Source organism: Anoplophora glabripennis, unplaced genomic scaffold (genome assembly GCF_000390285.2).
Source record: "Anoplophora glabripennis isolate ALB-LARVAE unplaced genomic scaffold, Agla_2.0 scaffold184, whole genome shotgun sequence".
Lineage (NCBI taxonomy): Eukaryota > Metazoa > Arthropoda > Insecta > Coleoptera > Cerambycidae > Anoplophora > Anoplophora glabripennis.
The window spans coordinates 187746-203417 of record NW_019416285.1 but is presented as its reverse complement, the minus strand read 5'-3'; positions in this window follow the sequence as shown (position 1 = coordinate 203417).

Sequence of the window (15672 nt, the reverse complement as noted above, 5' to 3'; positions counted from 1 at the left end):
TGTACTGTATTTATATGTTTTATGCTATGTACTATTTGCTGAAGAAGAATATAGTCCAAATAGGAAGGAATTATGGTATAAATGAAACTGATCTGTCTTTGGTATACACTGTTGTAATTTTTCAAAATTTCCTCTCTGTTATGTTTTACTTTAATAGGATTTTTATTTAGCTATTCAATCAAATTTGTCAAGATCAATTTATTCCATTGTGTTATGGGTAACACCAAAGACTACTTAAAAAAAAGGTATGGACATATAATCTAATTTTAGATTATATAGACAATATTATTTGTTAATTCCTTATGTATTTTATTGCTTGCAATAAAAATGGCGTTCCTACTCTTACTAGGCACCTACTTTAAAATAATGAGGATACCTGCTCCTGGAAAACGGAATACATTATGCTAAATTCTCTTAAAAGCGAAATCCGCACGAGCTATTTTCCTTTTTGTTGAATTATGGGCCATTAACAAAATTTGAACTGTCGGCGCCTCGAGCTGTAAACCACGCCATAAACTTAAGCTTATTTACATAGAAAGATATTGGATCTGTGGCTCATAAATAAATAATAACAAATGAACAATAAGGCAAAGGCTTGGCGCCATCAAGGTACACTTTCAAGGAGCTTACCGGCGTTCAGAGTAAGGCTGGTAATCGAATTTTGACCATAAACGGAACAAAACAGTCCGACTGTAATTATCATATTACTCAAGGATATTGAAATCACTGCGTTTATGCGGCGAGGGAAAAGTTGTCTGGATGTGAAAAATTGGATGCAATACAGGAAATACACGAGACAGAATTCGTGTAAAAGACAGTAAAGACACACCTATTATACTTAGTGGCGTGTGAAAAAGAATGACGTAGCTTAGTGAGACATTTTTTTTTTTCAAAAGAAAAAACTGAAAATTATTATAAAATTTAAATTACTAGCTGATTTGATACCAATCTGCCGCATACTCGAAAAAATACGTTTTCAATCAGGTTTCCGAGATATCCTAACCTAGAAGTGCGGAAAACTATTTTTTTTCGACATATTTGAAATTGTTCCATCACGAGGTAACATTCTCCATAAAACTAGTTGTAGCATCTGAAGAATAATGCTCTTCTTTTTCTTCAAAATCCATTTCGTGAGAAACAATCTCATTTAGAATCAGTCATTACTTCTTGAACGCTTCCGTTCTCCGGTAGGGAACACCCTGTAGATTCGAGATCTTGAATTCCACGCAGCGCCCAAATCGCCTCCAATTATGGCTCGGTACCCGACAGTGCGACAGTCATAAACGCACAAAGCAACAACAGCCATTGCACCGCACAGGTAGGTAGACAGTATTTATCCTATATGTCACGTCTTGGTTCTTATTGTTTCAGCGCGACGAGCTGGCGCCACGGATACCTGGCCGTCGCGCAGTTGGAATAGCAATTAGATCTTGTAAATCACTGCCGACCATTCTTCTTTCACTTGCAAATCGGCCGACGCCAGCGGCGCCGGTTGCGGGGGGTCCGCTGCGCAGATTACTTTGAAAGTCTATTTGGGTTGAAGTATTTTCACTAGTAGATGGTTATTGAATCCTTCAAAGTGGTTGAATTATTTAAAAAATTGCTTCGACCACTTGATGTATAGTCTTTCCGAAGTCAGTTGAACATGCAAACGTCTGGCAATAAAATTTAATGAGTTTCATAGGCGTCCTTAAAAAAGTTGTCTGCTAAAAATAAAAAATTATAATAATTTGTATATAAAGTGTAGAAAATTTCTATTATGTTCATTTGGCCAACAACATATTTTAATTATTTATGTCATCAAACAATTTTATTATATTGGTGGTAAATTTCGTTTTGTTCCGTTTCACAAGGTCTCCAAAATGCCATGTTGTAATAATATTAGTAAACAAAATATCCCTCATATTTCTCCCTTTCACAATTGTAATATGAATGATTGATAGAAGGTGCCTATAATACATTAAAATTACCTGAATCACACCAAATTCCGCATTGCTGCACTGCACTGCTGGACAATTTATCAACCACTTGTCAACTGTTGAGATTTATTGCCCAGTAGCCCAATGCAACTGTGTCCGTTTCCCTTTGCCCGCACTCGCATTCTTCAACTGGGCGTATACATTTCTATCACCTCCACTGATTTACGAGCCTCAATGTAGCCTGTAGATCTTTTTTCTTTGTTTCTGTAGTTGGCAGAGTGATCAGCAATCTATTTCAATATCTCCAATTTTTATTTGAAGTAATTCATCAAATCGACATGCCCCCACGCATAAATTTTGCCATTTCAAGAATGCTTTTAATTTTAGATACTTTCCGATATAGATGTTGTAGACGTTCACAGTAGCTCTGAGCATCGCATTATATTGACCATAAGGAAGAAAGGAGATTTCATACTTTTGCTTAATTCAGAAAAATATACCAATAGTACATTTTTTGAAAAAGACATAATGTTATTGTCAGCCCGGTAATCAATAAATTTTTTATATGTTTGCTGATATATCGTCTTCTTTTTTTCTGGTAATAATTATAAGCACTATATTTGCTTTACTGATTCAATAATTTCTGGCGGAGTTAATGTGAATTCTTCCATCTCAAATAATAATTATTTTTATGGATTTAAATAGGAACAATATTTAAATTATTAATTTAGTAATGCTCGTCTCATAGCAATCACCAACGACTTGATGAAATTATTATTAATCATGAAATAATATAAAATAAATAATTATATAAAGTCTATTTTTTACTGTAGTATTAACAAAACCCGATTGATTTTTCAATGTAAGGGAGACGGATTTGAATTTGATTGGTAAATAAAAAATACAACGAAAAAATAATAAAATAATGAATAAAGCAATATTATCGGTTTATACTATTTGACTAGGTAGTTTTATTTGAAAAGCACTGAAACTGATTGTTTTTACATTTTGTGACTTTACTTTTGGTCTACGCCACTGGCGGGCATTACGGTGTCATTTTTCGCTTCGACTTCAGTCCCATCTCCGTCCGTGTTTAAGTTAAAAGTAAGAGGAAGTCAATTGTTGTTAATGCCGATGCTGATTCCTTGCGACAGAGGAGGCCTTGGTCGTTACTGAAAGTTCTATTGCGCCGAGATAAGATCTCCGCAGATGGATGTCTAGATTTAATGCCTTGGGTAAACGTTGGGAAGTGGTTTGTTTATTTTGACGTAATCGGCAAATAAATCTGTATTTCCACGTACTAAGGGAAAATATATTGTTTAATTAACGACTGATTTCAATACAAAATCAATAAAAATATATCTAATTTTTTGTTAGTAGGTGGACATGGCCATTAGAATTTTTTATAAGATTACTGTACTGTAATGCTTTTGTTGGATTATTACGGGTCACAGACGTAATTATCAACATATTTACTCCACAGATATCGTACATATTCTTATTTCTATTGTTTCAAAATAAAACCAACCTGAGCTACTAATACTATTGTTATGAGGTGAAAACCCCAACAATTGTAAAGAATCGGACACCGGGATTGCAGAAATGCAAGTAGGTATACTCTCTATAACGATATTTTAGAATTAATGAATTGTCTTTATACAATTTAGAATTTAGAGAAGTTTCTATGTACTTATATAGAGAAATGGAATCAAACTGCGGCAGAGCCTACTGAGCAACGAGATAAATTGGTATTTTTATGCCACTTTAATGGACTTCACACACGTCTGCAAATATAGACGTGAACGAGCACTCGACTGGAACATTGAGCCGTCCACTATATTAACCAGTGGGGTAGAAATATGACGTGTTGATCCTAGACGGTGCAGGTTTATCGGGTTTTAACTGAAATACCTATGAATATGCGTTTATACTTCTAATTACGATTTTACAGACAGGCGAAGCAATTTATTAAATCAGGCCTTAATGTCTAAAAGATTCTATAGACACTGGCATATCCGACGTTGGAGATAAACTACACAAATAATTGCACATTACGGTACCTTTAAGTTTGTTACATAAAAAAATGTACCAGAACAGCGACCTACTGCCGGCTTCCCGTGCGGCTTGGTTCTCGGAAGCCCTGAATAAAAAAGTCATTTTTCATTCTTAAGATGCGAGAGGATAACGCCGAACAATTACAAGTAAAGGTTTATAGTCTGCACCAAGATTGGTAGGCCCGGAATCGCGGAATGTTGAAATCTCAGGTGTCCAGGTCCATTGTAAAAATGCAGGTGTGCACCGCTTGCTAGACGATCTTACCGTCAACTGTACAACAGCGTTGACAGATTTGCCAGTTTTGCACTAGTTTCCAGGATTTGAACTACAGCTTAGTAATAAGGGATGCTGACATGAAGAAATATTATGTTCTATATTATCCGGAAAACGAACCATTTTAGAATTATAATTTTTTAAATCAAAAATGAGTTCAACACAGAATAAATCGACGTAATTAATTGACTATTCGCTTCTTAGAACAAAATCAGTAGAAATGTTTGCTACAAATACAATTTAATTCATAGGTCATCATCAAAAATTTAAAATCTAATGTAAGAATATTAAAAACACAAAGGGTTATTTCTTCTAAAAAAAATTAGAACTTATACGCCGTTTTAAGTTTTTTTTTAAATTTTGATAATCACAATGCATTTAAAATAATCTTTTTCTTCGAACTACGGTTATGAATCAAATGCATACTCTGTATCTGTAAAATAGGTAACAAATTTGGCAGCTGGATCATGAAATTAAGTTTTATTATATACAGGGTGATTCATTAACAATGGGAAAGTCGAAAGCTCTAGATACTACACGTGAAATGGTGACCACATGTCTCTTCTTAAATAAAGTGGAACTTCTTCAAGCCGTGGAAGCATTTTTACTTGGCCACCCAGAAGTCCGGACTGCAATCCTCTTCATTTTTCTATTTGGAAGAATCTATTGGTTCGTGTGAAGAGTTGTGGCAAAGAATACAAATCGCTGCCAACGAAGTCAAACGCAATCCCAATATGTTGTTTTCAGACTTGAAGATCTCTCAGAAAACGTTGTGTAAAGTGTGTAAATGTCAACGGTGGATTCTTCGAACACTGACTTTAAATTATTATTACGAATTTCATTTGTTTTATTGTTAATTGTTGTAATAACACGAAGAAACACTTGGTTTGTTTCGCTTTTAATTTCTCGTATGATCAAAATCGTTAAATTGATTTTTCTCGAAAACGGATCTAGATACTGAAATGAAACAAGAATACACAATTAATGGAAAAATTATTGCCCTTTCAGGTTTTGAATCAAGTTTCATGTTAGAGATACAAGGTAAAAAGTTATTAACTAAATTTTCGGTAAAATTGTTTTAAAATATATCTGTCTATAATTTAGGTTTTTTAGACATCAGATTGGCATCAGTATGTGTAATTTTTGTGCCAAATTACCTTAAACAAATGGAAAATATTTCATTTTCAACATCACCGATCTGTTCACTGTTCGAAAAAACGATCTGGCAACGTCGCATTTAGCGATGTCATGTCGAACGTCTGCACGTGTGCATCGTACTCTGGTTGGTTTCAAGAAAACTGGATCCTCAGAGTCCTCAGAGACCGTCTTTCTTGTGTCTTCGGTTGACTGTTGCGTTGCACGCATTCATTGTTTCCGAATTGGACACAACTGTTGCCATATGCTCATCCAGTGTGCCATTTTTAACCTTATTTTGAAAGGGACATCTGATATTCTGTCAGCAGCCTTTGACTGAACTTGAAAAATGTTGAAAATTGGGGAAGATGCTCCGTCAAGCACACAAAAAAGGTGTACTAAGATTTCAGGTTTTAGCACGCAGATAGGTCATTCTACGGGGTGTCTTAGTTAATGGTTGGAAAAACTGAAATAGTGGAATTCTCGTTACGTACAGGGTTTGTGAAATATCAGAAAAACACAAATGGTTTTAAATATATTCGAGGTTGATTAATGAAACTTGGACAGTCGACGATAAATGTACTGAATTCACTAAATTAGTATGCAATTATATTAACCAGTGGTGCCATGGGGATATCGAGATATGAACGATAGAATTTCAATTCCACAGAGTATTTTGGAAATTCAGTAAGTTCATTTGACTTGCGGTTGTATTTCAGGAAAAATATATCAGTTTATGTATAAAAGAAGTTATTTTTGCGATATTGTTATATTCATCTAAAATCCGCTTGCTACACAGTTTAATAAATCGAAAATAACTCTTAAAATTTGACCAAATTCATCTTGTCCACAGTGACGTCGAAATTGTGGGGGTACTTTATAGTGAGTTTTGGCAAATTAGTTTTGTAACTACATAGTATAAGGTGAAAATATTGCTTTTGTTATAAATCGACAGAATCCAGAAGCATCCTTCCGATAATTTTGCCATGAAACTATAAGAGATAGGAAAAAAAGTGAATGTACACTTTTTGTCAATAACAATATCTAAAAACAGCAAAATCATTTTTTATTTTCAGTAGGGCCGTATTATTTTTTTTTATAATTTAATGAGTCCCCATAACTCCGCCACTGGTTGCTTGCGGGACTTCTACTTCTATTGAAAAATGGTATCTTATAAGAAGATGTGTCATGCCAAATTTGGCTTAAATAGCCTTCTTCATTTAAAAGTTATTTAAAAAATTCGATATCTTTATGAGGAATATCTCCTTAAAGTGTATTGACTTAATATTGTTAACAGCATGTTTTTAAAATAATTTTTTAGTTGAAATGGACCGATATAAGTTCCCCTTAGTCAAGACAGCAACACTACTACATCCTCAATCCTCATGCATTAATTTAAATTACATATCCATATTTGTCGTCGTATTTTATCAAAAATGGAGGTTAAACCCTACCTTGTTGCTCTTGGTCTTCGAGGCTTTTAGCATTTTTAGCTAATAAGGCGGCATTGAATGTAGCCTCCTTTTTAGTTTTACATTGCCGACACAGGTGGTCCACGAACGACGAATGAATCTGGTAAAGAGGCCTACATTTGAAAGTTCAACCGTAAACCTGAGTACAGAACTACTTCATAAATCGTACAATTACCACTCTCAACTAAAAATCCCTAACGTCACGCTAGAAGCTAATATAACTGCTGATTGGTTGAATAAAATGTCGTGAAAAATTACGCCGATAAAAAGCCGGTAAAACAAAAAGTTGTATTTTAAACATAATCTTTCTATTATTGTTTTAGTAATTTTTTATTCGACCAAAATTTTATTTCTAACAACTGTTTCAAACAAAACTACGGACTTGTAATTAATTATGAAGACCTTTAACTTCCAAAAGATATGTTAAATATTTAGTTAAACAACAGCGTCATGGAACTAAAGAATGAAAATTATTATTTAACAATAGTAACATTTAATTCTGCCGTGTGACACTTAATTGTTTCTACTTCAAACCGCCTCTAGTTGGAGTGGTGTGACCTCTGAAGGTAGGCCTCTTAACTCAAAGCGAAGCCAACGACACTGATCCTAAGGATTTGTTTAACATTTAATTGCTGTTTCATTTGCTTAATGTCCAATTAACAGATTTGCGAGCAAGACGTTAAGGCTTGTCTTTCTGACTAAAAATGCTGGAGGACAATCGAGATATGTTCCTGTTTTTAATAAGAATTAATACGATCGAGAATTTCACAGTATCGCTTACTGTACTTTATGCGGCAGTTTGAGGAAGCAAATTTATTGAGCAGGTGTTAAATTGCTGCTATAGCAAGGTAGAAACATGTATAATGCAAGGTTTATAATAAAATGCTTTATGATGTTTTTAAAGTAGGCAATGTTTTTCATAAGGTTTCAAAGAATAACAAACGTTCGGTCGCCGTCGCTGGGCGCAGGGGTGGTTCGATCGGGGTGATTTTCTAGTTGTTGTGGAAGTTCGACTTCCATATTTTGACTATTTCAAAAAGTTTCATTCCGTGTTTTGTTTATTAGCGTCGATATCTTTTGAAGTTCATTTTAATTGTTTCAGTTTTTTTTTATAAAATTACACTTTTGACATGTGCTTTCGACACTCGGTATGTAATAAATGTTCTGTAACGACATGGTATTATATTGATTTATACTCGTAAATGAATTGTAATTGATTTCGATGCGGAATGAGGTTTTAATAAAAAAGTGAATTATATATTTATAGAATTCGACCTTCGATTAACTAAGCCAACTATATTTATAGAGGAATTTATTTTTATTGCCTTAAATATATTCGAAATTTATATTTATAAATTTTAAAGCAGCGTTTTCAACAATACAAATTAAAGTAAACATAGTAGGCGTCTCGTAACAATGTTTATTTTTGTTTTACTACGAGTTTTACATACCAATAAAAAGTAAATAGAATACGTATTACTATTTGAAAAAAAAAGATTATTACTTTCGCTTTCTCTGACGAAATACAAAAAAAAAAACAAGTTCATCTTTAAATTAAAATATGGCTTTTTTTTAAATTTATTATAATTTTATTCAAAAACACATGCTTATACACAAACTGCGATGTCATCATAAGCCGGTACCTACGAAATTTGATACTGGAATGTAATATCTAAGATGATTTTAAAGAAGGGCTACAAAAAAAACACAATATTTAAGTCCCATCGCCAAGTAAGTACGTAATAAAAAATTTAAAGATATATCTCGGTACGCTTTGAAGATAACGACGTACACATTTATACTCAAATTCAAATTTTATGGACGTTAGTTTTGGTTGTGGGCGACACCACGTTTTTTTTTTATTGTTACAGAACTATTATTATTTAATCCTGTTTTTATTTTAGAATGGAGAACCATTGGGTTTCCCAAAAATCCGCATTCTTGCGGTTTGCGTCAATTGGGTGTCATAGAATCCAAGAAATAACGTAAAAAAAAAACAAGGATTAGTTGCAATTTCGAGTGCTGCGTAAATCGAAACACTGTATTCTACCCGGGCAACACTAGAAAATGTGTAGCATGCCTAAATATTATCTGGAGTGACATCTTATGATGTATGTGAAACTATGTCTGCAGTTTGTAGGATGCGATAAACTAATAATTATATTGAACGAGCGGACATCACTGTAGGATCCTTGCGGGCCCAGCCTGGAGCGTGTTCGATCGTCAACCCGAGTAGCTTGCGGCTTATTAGGTAACTAGGGACGAATACCTGGTCAGTACACTAACACGTCCCAAATGTTTGCATTTGCATTGTATGCAGATACTATTATTGGTTTTTATTTATTATAAATTACTGAAAAAAATATTTTTTTTATTATTACATATTTACAAATCAAAACTGCTACTTACTATCTTCATGAACCGAACTCTTATCGTCTCAGAAATGGTGACGTTGTTAATTATAACCGTTGGCAGGTACATTAAAATAGATACCATTTGCATCCATTAGAATACACCTGTTGCACAAGGCAAGAAACATGCAAACCTTCCCGATGCGCATTATAAAAATTCTATCATGCAGAAATTCAAATCGCCATGCAAATATTAACTTCTTCCAGTGTTTACGTAAACGCTCAAACATAATTTCGACAGATTTAAATGGTTTTTTATGTTAGCACACCTGTTCAATTTACGCTTGTTTGTTTTTACAGAACACAATCGCCAAAGGTTGGTTGCTTAATGTTGTTTTAAAAATTGCTATTGCGACTTTCGCGGAAAGCAAGTACGAAGTAAACTGAAAATTAAACAACGACTGAATTTCATAATACATCAACTCATTTTTTCATTTCTAAAAGAAAATCTAATGGATCATTTCATATTACCGTTGACAACTAATTTTTAGACTTGATCTTATCTTGTTTTGGCATTTGCTATAACTATCACATAGAAAATATAAAAATTGTTATATTTTACGCCTGCTAATTCAAACGATTTCTCCTCCCAACGCCCACGTAGTGATTATGGATTCAAACAATAAAAATTAATAAAAATAATAATAAAGCGTTCCCGTGGTGTTTATAACTTTAGATTTTACGGCTTGTGGAGCCCGTTGAATAATAATTAAGTTATTATTTAAAACGACTGCCATCATTAAAATTATTATCACAGTAGGAAGTAAGAATTAAATTTAATAAGAGATGGATGCAACTTGAATATTTGTATGAGGTGGAAGTGTGAGACGGTGAGCATAAAATATTAATATTTAGATGCTATCAGAGACTAAGATTCCTTGCCTCCAAGCCTGAGATTTGAATACTCATGTTGGTCGTAAAACAACCGCTGTTTTTCAATAAAAAATACGATATTAATGACAAATGTAATTACACTTCCTCGTTTCTAGTAACAGTTAATGTATCTAACGTACATTTCGACGATGTTTTAGTTCTATTCGCTGTGGAGGCGAAGGTCCCAGCCTATCTTCAAACTGGACAAATTTCTGCTTGCGATTTTTATCCAAATGAATGTTAGTTACACAGCAAAGGCCAGGTGTTAATTTTTACGGTTCTATAATCGATTTTTTTCAGAATCTACACTTTCTAATCTATTCGTTCTCTGGCAGTCGATGAAAAAAATTATATTTATTTTTGTTCCGATACCTTCTAGTAATTTTTAATGCATGTTTAAAGTTTGCTCTGTGCCTTAGGTGATATTTTTTTATGTTCATATGAGGCGATTGATAAGTTATGACATACGCGTGTCGCAATTCTTGCCTGCAGATGCCAACCCTGTTTACGTCAGAAAAAACAAGTTGGAAACGAATAATACAAGGCAATTACGTTTAAAAATACACGGGACATTTTTAAAATATGAACAAGGCTTTTGGACGGCTTCTACGTCCACAAAACGCTCTCCTTTCATCGGCGAATGCATTTTTCCGAAAAAGTAAAAGTCGCACGGTGCCAAATCAGGCAAATACGGGGAGTGGTTGACAGTTAAAATGCGATTTTTAGTCAAAATGTCGGTCACAAGTGTCGATCGATGTGATGGCGTATTATCGTGCAACAAACGCCAACTTCTTGCGCGAAATTCTGACCAAACACGACGAATACGATGCACCAAACCTCATGAATTAGGTAAATAAAAACTAGTTTGAGTAACGAAAGATCAAATAAAATTACTTCATAAATTTTTAGATAAAATTTTACTCAGATAAACGAATATAATATTCTTTTAATCCTGGTTCAAGATCCTGCCTCTAAGGCTAAAATTCCTGATAAAATTGCTGATGTCTAAATTGCTACCTACCGTATGAGCACGCAAACGCACATGTGAGAAAAAGCGATTTTAATTCGCTTAATTCATGTTTACTGTGGTACAACAACTGCAAGGAATTCTTGCTTAACAACAAACGTTAAATACGAATCAATCAAACTAATCTCATTACCGCATATCGGAGCAAGAACTCCGCGATATATATCCAATTATCTCGGCGGATAATCGCCTTAAATTCCACGATCGGATTTTTAGCTGGAACATAATTGTGGCTAATTAGCACCTTTCATGCCGGAACGATTTCAAGACATCTGTACGTCTGTACCACTATAGAGAACAATAAATAAGAATATCAATAACAAGCGCGGGACTGTGTATTATTGTAACAGATCAGCAGATAGCTATGTAAAATGTATAATTAGTAGGATATAATTATATAGGGTGATTTTAGCGAAAACTAATAATGGTATCTATGCTACGTTCCTAGTAAATAATTCCGCATTTGTATTTAAAAAAAGTGTATTATAATTTGCAACAGATATCGAACATTATTTTATATTCGTGTTTAATTTACATATTTTCTAACTATAGACCAGTGCTTAAGCCTTCAAAAATGGTAAAAAGTGAAAAAAAATTATAGTAGGATGAAACCCATTGGAAAAGGAAGAGAATATAACAGAAATGAAAAGAAAAATAATTTACGGGCGGTCTGAGGTCGGGAAGGGGAAGGGGGTGAGGTTTTAAGGGTAAAAAACGGTTTCCCTTGATTTCCGGAAAAACTACAAGTCTTATGGAAAAAAGTTAAATGGCAAAGTTGTAGGTAATAAAAAGATCTACAACTTTTGTATTTACACTTTTTTCACATAACCTCAAAATTTATGTGAAAAATTCAAATAACCAAGTTTTCGGTTTTTTATTTTTATCTTTTACAAACAAATTTTTTTTTCACGAAATTTGGTGAAAACTTACCTATTTATGTCCCATACACGCTGTAATTTTTTTGATTTGAAATATTTATTTTTTCACCTTATTTTTTCTTTATATCGAATAAGCACCCTAATTTTCAATCGAAAATTCTCACGTCAAAATATCTGCTTTTTTAAAAACGTCGGTGAGCTTTTTCTTCGTTGAAATCTCTACTTTCTGATGGTGTAAAAATACTATGGTAAGTTTTCTCAGGAAATGCAAAGAAACGAAAATAACTAGAATCCGAAAAAATTTTTCTAATCATTATGTACAATTTTGAGCTGTTTATTAAAATTTACACTTTAATTACTCGAAAAACGTAAGATTCCATGTTACATTGATAAACAAAAAAAATATAAATCCATAAAACATAAAGATTGCAAAAAACATGCGAAAATAGTTGTTCTAAATATTCAAGATAGGATTTAAGATTTAGATAGGGGATTTTATCTAAAAAAAAAAATTATCTAAAAAATGTCACTGTCATTTTTTTCAGTAAAAAAGTTGATTTACTAAATTTTAATTACATTTATGTCATAGAAAATCTCATAATATATAAATATACATGTAAATCGTACTATTGAATTTAGATACTTTATAATGATTGCGTTATTCATTATAATGTTTTTAAAAACATAAATCTTGATATCTTGAATTCTAATCACTTATCCATTAGTTTTTGTCTGTTTGATGTCATTTCTTCATCGTGAGATTCGACAAACCTTCCCGATTCTAGTAGATCTTCGAAATCTTCAAGACAATCACCTTCTCTATGAAATACCTTTTGATGGGCTAAAATTTTCCGTAGGTCACTCAGGTATATAAGTTATCTTAAAATAGCAATAAATAGGCATCTACGTATATAATTTAAAGAAGATTTTACAACTTTCTCAAAATATTGTAGATTGTCTTATTAAATATTAACTTTATTAACTTATTTGGATGTTAATTATAATGGTATATTTCGACTTGTAATTTTTTTGTTTATCGATGTAACATGGAATCTTTGGAGTAATGGAATGGAGTAATTAAAGTGTAAATTTTAATAGCTCAAAATTGTACATAATGATAAGAAAAAAATTTTCGAATTCTAGTTTTTTTCGTTTCTTTGCATTTCCTGAGAAAACTTACCATAGTATTTTTACACCATCAGAAAGTAGAGATTTCAACGAAGAAAAAGCCCACCGACGTTTTTAAAAAAGCAGATATTTTGACGTGAGAATTTTCGATTGAAAATTAGGGTGCTTTTCGATATTAAGTAAAAATAAGGTGAAAAAATAAATATTTCAAATCAAAAAAATTACAGCGTGTTTGGGACATAAATAGGTAAATTTTCACCAAATTTCGTGAAAAAAAAATTTTTATATAAAAGAAAAATAAAAAACCAAAAACTTGGTTATTTGAATTTTTCACATAAATTTTGAGGTTATGTGAAAAAAGTGTAGATCTTTTTATTACCTACAACTTTGCCATTTAACTTTTTTCCATAAGACTTGTAGTTTTTTCGGAAATAAAGGGAAACCGTTTTTTAACCTGAAAAACTCACTCCCTTCCCCTTCCCGACCTCAGATCGCCCGTAAATTATTTTTCCCTTCATTTCTGTTATATTTCTCTCTTTCTTTTCCAATGGGTTTTATCCTACTACAATTTTTTTTGGTTTAAAAAATTATCGACCCTAGTCTACTACAGAGAATTATATCTTGAAGTTTCAGATAAGGATATTTTTGAAGATCAAGAGAGAAACAAAGAAGAATACGACTTGCTATTCCTTGATTTAAACTAAAATCATAAAAGTGACCGTTTTTTATTCGGTTTATTGATGTGTACTGAATTATTGGCTCTAGACGGAAAACTACAACGAATTGAACAATTTATCCACATATGCAATTGCCACGATCCAATAACACAGGTCAACAAGGGTCAAGAAGTAGACACACTAATATGCACTCCCGAAGGATTTTGGTGCGCTGAATACGAATCTGGCCGCAGAATTGCTCTATCACGTCAGGTTTATGAGATATTCTAACCTAAAAGTTCAAAAAACACTGTTTTTCGTCATATTTGAGGTTATATAGTAATGCCATTATTTAATTATTCTTTTTCAAGTTAAATTTTGTTGGTCTGTGTAATTAATATATTTCTGCATTTTAAGCATTGCCTTTTCAAATGGCCTCTGTTTGGAAAATGAAAAAACAAGACGATAACTCATTCACAATAATCAGATTTCCAGAAGGTATTCTTGGCAGAGCTGTTCAGAATATATTCGTGTCGGTGTTATGAATGGAACTGAACGATTTTACGACTACAGACTTGATTCCCACGCTGTTGTTGAAAAATTTGGGAAATCCCACCGATCAGATTGATACCGACCAAAAAACAGAAAATAAATAAATAAAACGGTAAATCGTAATGAGATGCTTTAATCAAATTTAATGAATACCCTGTACGTGTGATGTATACACTAGAACTTTATCTCCCTGGTAATCTCCTGTGTCGGATGCTCCTCGACTTTTTATCGGCGACCACGCCCTGCTACAAAATCCCAATTAACTACAGCCGAAAGCACCAAAGCTATAACCTCTTTCATAGAGTTGGTTCTATTTCGATTTAGTCCAAGCATTTTAGGGAAATGCTTACAGAAATTATTGCTTGGATAAAATAATATGACTGTATACAAAATTAAATTTTAAATTGAGTTTCTTGTTTTTTAAACTCGATCCAAAATGGCAGACATGGTTAAAAAAATCGCAAAGTTGCAAAAAACGGTTTGTCTAAAATAACTAAAAAAATATAGCACCGATTGAAAAATTTTAAATGAGAAAGTTGTAGGTTTTAAAAAGATCTATCGACTGATTTTTTGTAAGTATCCATTGCTTTGTTACTTTTCGAGATATATCGAAAAAAACATTAAAAATCTTCTCTTTTCTCTTCTTCTATAACTCGTTTACATTTACGTTCCCATACTTGCTATTACTGCAAGCATAGCCCGCAGCAAGCCAAATAAGTACATTTTTGAAACATTTAAAAATATTAATTATTTTTCGATGTCGATTTTTTGAATAAAAAGTGCTCTAGAAAATGGACTAGATCTTCTCAGCGGATAGCCCTACAGTAACGATTTTCGGTTTATTTTCTTCGTAATGACTTATATTATCATGCTGTTAAAAAATGTTGACGATTTTATTAATTTTAAGGATCAAAAAATGACTGAAAAAGTTGCACTTTTTTGAGTATGTTTTTTTCAAATAATTATTTAAATTTTTATTTTATGAAAATGACTTTTAAAAGATCAAAGAGATAAGAGTTAAATATTGAACGATTTCTTTCACCGCCATCGACACAATGCTGAGGTCAAGGAATCTAGCGGCCATCTGACTCAGATTTGCCGATTTTTGCGACAGTGTCCAGGACGAAGGCCGTCCGGTATAGCTCGGGATGCTGGCGCCGGACTGTCGGCGCGCTGCATACTCAGGTGCAGCGGTGGTCGACGAAGTTCCCACGTGTACGCCACCCACGGACACCGGCTACATCAGCCAAGATCGCCAACAACTAGAGATTAACATTAAAATTACACTCATGAG